Consider the following 5,923-nt stretch of genomic DNA (forward strand, 5'->3'; position numbering starts at 1 on the left):
TGAGTCAGTCTCAATGGTATGCTCTGTACTTTGATAGTAACCATGTGTAGCATTTACATTTATGAAAGTAAAGTTAAAATCATCTTATTTGGGTAATGTGAATAGCCACTTATGAGTTGTGAGAGATTTAATTTTCCCCCATTCCAGGTTGCTTATCGAATTAAGGTTGTATTAAAGCTTTAGTTATTTGGGCACCACAAATATATGATGGTTAAAACCAGATAGGTAACCATCTTTGCTCATCTGCCATTTCCTTTACTATTCACACTAGTAGTTTTTAAGGTGATGGGGCAGGGGGGTAAATGCAGAAAAAGAACATTTTTAAGTACCCTGCATTAATATTTCTGCATAGCAATTGATAAACCAGTTTTATTTGATAATCTAAAGAATTTAATGTCATAGCTTTTTTTTTCCCATTGTAATGAGGCTTTTCTGTAAAACTGGGGTATATCATTTTTTAAGTTTTATTAGCTCTCCTTGTAACGTGAACAGCTGAACTGTAGATAATCAAATTAATGCCACCAAGCTGACTGGAAATTAAGGAATTAGAGAGAAGGTACAGAGACCCACAGTGGGTTGATCAGCGCTGCTTCTCACCTGCTTGGACTCGCACTTCTTGGCTTCTGATGGTTCTGTTTTCCTTTACTGATATCCTAAACTAGCCTTTCTCAGGAGCCTCTGCCCAAAGTGTCTTGAACACACTGTACCAGGAACAAATTATATATATATATACACACACACACACACACATATATATATACACACATATATTTTAATCATCTGCTTTAACATTTTTTGTTTTTTTATTTTTATTTTTTAGCAATAACAGGCTTTATGAGGTTTGGGATTGCTGCACTCCTTTGCATCCTCTTAATCTTTGGCACATACTGAAGACAGCAGATAGTGTGGTAGCAAAATCATGTCCCCAGTGTTTAATATTTTCCCCAGCCAGAGGCAAGATCTTGGCTCAGTTCTTACAAACGTGAGCTCTATGAACTTGGAAAGTTGAGTGGCAGGTGTTCCTCATACATGGTGTATGTGTGAAGATTTGCCATATTGTCATAGAGGCACTTTGCAAATGCAGCACGGGGAAACACTGCTGCAGCATTAATTTGGGTATCATGCTATTGACCATCAGCCCCTGTCCTCCACAGGAGAGTCCTTGGTCAGTTCATCCACCTCATGATAATGCAAGTCTGCCTTTTGTGCAGTGTCTTAAAACCCCCTTGTGGTTGGCATCATTTCCTCCAGAAAATACTTCCTGGCCCCTTTCCGGGTGCTCTTCACCCCAGCCCACAGCTGTTGCCCCTCCTAAGTGTTGCCCATAACACCCTGATATCAGCCTGTCATTTGACTTGCTACTTCCTATTTCACCCGTGTATGGTTTATCCTGCTAGACTAGGAGGGACCCAAGGATAGGGGCTATTCCTTTGTTTCCAGGACCTGGCAAAGGGAAGGTGCCTATTAAGTATTTGATAAACAAATACAGCAAAGAAATTTTGTCCAAGGCAACAGTCAACCAATTTGTTTTTAGCTGATACGGGAAAGTTAGTGAAGATCTCTGCGAATAGTCTCCAGAGTTTGATTCACCTACACAGTGAGAGACCCATAGTGTATTTTAATTTTCATATGATTCTCAGTATGCTCAAGGGAGAATGAAAATGTTCGAATGGCTGGTGTTAGATTGACAAGTTCCTGGAACTTTATGAATCCCAGGTGCCCTGTGCTGCCATGATTGTTTTGGATGTGTGACAATCCATGTGCATCACTGGCATTGCCAAGGTCCCGCCTTACGACACCCGAGTGTGGACAGTTGCCTAATAAACTCATCAGTAAACCTAAGCAAAGGAATAGTAACTAATTCTGAGTGCTTATTGTGTGTGAAGCACTGTACAGACGTGTGGTGGTATTTGTAAACCATTAACAGACTTGTTTTTCTTAACTTTTTACTCCGATTCCCCATTCTCAGGTATCCCAGTCTCCTGCAGTCTGGAATATTCCTTATTCTCTCTCTGGCTTTTATGGCCTTGATCATTTGGAAGACTGTGAACCAGTCATTTTGTAGAGTGTTGCTTAATTGGAGTTTGTCCCATGCTTTCTCGTGGCTGAACCATCACTATGTATTTTGCAGTCAAAATATGCAGAATCTGTATTATCTTCATTTCAACCTATGGATGGCATCTGATGCCTGTATGCCCTGTTGCTGGTGGCATTCATTTTAATCCTTTGACTAAGATGGACTTCTGCCAACGTCACTATGTTTGCCCCATTTGTAATTAATAAGTATTTCGTGGGGAGATATTTTGAGACTGTGTAAAGTTCTCCTCATCTCAATTCTACCCGCTAACTTTAGCATCTCTTGATGTTCCTTGCCTGAATTAATTTATTTTTACAGTTGTTGCCAAATGGAGGTTTTCTCGTACCATCATTCCCTCTTCATTTATTTGTGGGCTTTCTACTGCAAGAAAAAAAAAATTCTGTAAGTCCCATTAACTTACTTATTTACATGTGTATGTGTTGTGGAATCATAGATTCCTATTCTGTTCATTGGTTTCTAATCCGTTCCCACCTTTTTCATTTTTTTTGATGTTCAAATTTTCCTAAATTTAGTAGTAGGAATTTCAAACCAGGCTGCTGCAAGCTTTGACATGTCCTCTTGGCAAAGTTTGACATGTCCTCTCGGCAAAGTAAGAAAAATGCTCAAAGAGCTTGAGTTTTTTTCTTAATTTCTGCTACAACAAGATGTTCCAGACTCATCTCCCTCTTTCCCTGCCAGAGCCCTGAAACCAGCCATTTTATTTTTGCATATGTAATAAGCTCCAAAATACATCGTTATTATTTTTGCTTAAATAGTCAATTGTCTTTTAAAGATATTTAATTAATAAAAAAAAAAGTCTTTATAGTTACCTATTTAAGTTTCCATTTCTGGTACTCATTATTTTGCCTGCAGATTCAAGTTTCCTATGATACCATTTTACTTCTGCTCAAAAGACATTAACATTTCTTTCAGTGTAGGTCTACTGATGTTGAATTCTTTCAGCTCGTGTATATCTAAAAAATATTTATTTTGCCAACCTTGAAAGCTATTTTTGATGGGCATGGAATTCTAGATAGCTTTTTTTTTTCTTGTGGTGCTTAAAATGCGTTACTCCCTGTTTCTAGCTTTATTTCCAGTGAGAAATCCTACTGTCCTTACCTTTGTTCCTCTGTATATAGTGTGTCTTTTTTACTCTGGCTGCTTTTTAAAGTTCTCTTTATTACCAGTTTTATTGCAATTTGATTATGATGCATAACCTTATATTAGGCCTTTTGAAATTGTCTCAGAAATCACTATTGTTCTGTTGCATTGTTCTCTTTTTTCTATGTTTCATTCTGAATAGTTTCTATTGTTACGTCTTCTAGTTCACTAACCTTCTGCAATGTCTAATCTGCCACTAACCCCATCTGGTGTATTTTTCATTTCAGACGTGTAGTTTTCATCTCTAGAAGTTTGATTTGAATCTTTTGTATATATTCTACGTCTCTACTTAACACATTCCATCTTTCCTCTGGCTTCTTTAACATATGGGATACAGTTAGAACACCTTTATAATGTCCTTGTCTACTAATTCTATCATCTACTCCATTTCTGGGTTTGTTTTAAATTGATGTATTTTTCTCCTCATTATGGGTAACTTTTTGTTTCCTCTTGGCATGTCTGGTAATGTTTTGTTGAATTGCAGACATTGTGAACTTTACCCTATGGTGCTGGTTATTTTTGTATTTCTATAAATATTCTGGAGCTTTATTGGGGGGATGTAATTAACTTACTTGGAAACCATTTTATCCAGGTTTTGCTTTTAAATGGTATTAAATGGGATCAGAGCAGAATTTAGATGAGGGCTAATTTTGTTCCATTACTGAGGCAAGTACACCCCCTGTACTCAATGCCCTTGAATTACTTCAAGTACTGTATGAACTCCAGGGATTGTTCCTTCTAATGCTTATGTGTTTTGTTGAGTTTTTTTTCTTTGCTTTTTTTTTTTTTTTTTTTTTTGACCAGCTTCAAGATGTTTCCTTACATGTTGAAGAGTCAAGGGACCTCTCTGCAGACCTCCAGAGTTAGTTCTTATTCATTCGTGCACTCGCTTGCTCGCTTGTTCTCAGGCTTTCTCTTCTCCAGCACACTGTGCTTAGAGCCCTAGCCGCCTTTCCCTCCCTCGGCTCCCAGCTCCATCTCCTCAACTCAGGAACACTGCTGCTGCTTTATCTCATCTCTTTCTCATCTCCCAGTGATCACTGTTCTTTGTTGCCTTATGTTCAATGTTTTGAAAATCACTCTTTCATATGCTTTGTCTGCAATTTAGTCATTTCATGCAAGATGGAAAATCAAGTCTCTATGATTTCATCTTGCCCAGAAGTGGAACTGAACTTGTTACTTTGTTATGGATAAGTTAGCAAATATGGTCTAAAGCACCTAGCCCTGTATGTCTGGGGATGCTATGCCAAAAGTTTGCCAGTGGAAAATTCTCCCAAATTCTAAGCAGCTCATTTACGAAAGAACTCAGTAGAGATTTTCTCAAACTTAACAAAAAAAAATTACACACGTCTCACTAAATTCAAACTAACTTTATCTCCTCCTCAGCTCCGGAGCCTTTAGTCAGGTCTGAAAAAGCCTGTGGTCACTTCAGCAGCAACCATCATGAAAGGAATTATGGGAGAGAAGGTCAGGATGGAAAGAGACAGGCATCTCTCTCCTGTTTGGTATAAGCATGGTCACAGTTTTACAAAGCCATAAAATATTACAAATTATAAAATAATGAGATATTTATGACCTGGAAGTGTCCTGACAACTGAGGCACCTGGAGCTTCAGCTTCACAGTAAATCTGCCTATTTTATTCATTCACAGTGAAAAACCTTGGTCACAATCCAGTATGTGGATTTTATAAGCTGATAATGAGTCACCATCTGCCATTAGACAGCCCTTTCCCTTGGCCAGGTCTTCAGATGACCTGGGTGGCAAGGATGGACTCTGCAAAACCAGGCTGGGGTGGTGTCCAGCTTGCTGGCTGGAGGAAGAGCCATTGCTTTGGGTTCTCAGTGTTTTTGGTGACAGATGATACGTAGTTAAAATGGCAGAAACACTAGATCTTTTCTGTCGTGATAAAGACATCAGGAAGTCAGGATGCAATCTTAATTTCTACCACTTGAAACAGAAATTGGTGTGTAAGGAAGCAGAGATTTTGTTCTGAGGGTCCTCATTATTATTTAAAAGTAGGTTTTCACGGGCCTGAAAGTTAGGTTTCCAAGTGGAGTTCATGGAACAAAAGAGCCAGTTTCTGTTCACAAAACCAAAGACCAAAGATAGATTACTGAATAATGTATAAGTTTGGTGTTATAAAAATAACATGTCTGTCTGAGTTTTTGTTAGGTAAAAGCATTAAGTACAAAATAACCTACTAGCCCTTTAAATAAAATGATTTACATCAACTGCTGTTGGGCCTCTAAGAAGTGTTAGCCTTCATGTCCAGCCCCTACACAGCCATATTATTTTAGAAACCTTGAGTGGGAGCTTTTCCTGATTTGTCAGAGTGGATAGTTTGGAAAAATCTCTAGCCTGTCACTAAGAAAAGGCTACCAACAATTGAGGAGCTAAAGCTCTTTCGCTGGAAATTTACTTGATGATCCAAAGAGTTATAGTTGAAGAGTTACCAGAGCTCAGGAAAAATATTAAAATTTATACAATTTGGAATCTGTTAGTTCTGCTTTTGGAATAACCGTATTTCCATTGCCAATGCTAGGACACAAGCCTAGGAGCATATTATGTCCCCAGTAAGTGGTTTTAGTTTTTTTTTTTTTTAATACCTTGAAGGCAGGATCGCAGCATAACTTTTGTGGGCCCTAGACACTTTGGGGACACATTTCCTCCACAAAATATACACA

This window comes from Theropithecus gelada, chromosome 3 (genome assembly GCF_003255815.1).
Source record: "Theropithecus gelada isolate Dixy chromosome 3, Tgel_1.0, whole genome shotgun sequence".
Lineage (NCBI taxonomy): Eukaryota > Metazoa > Chordata > Mammalia > Primates > Cercopithecidae > Theropithecus > Theropithecus gelada.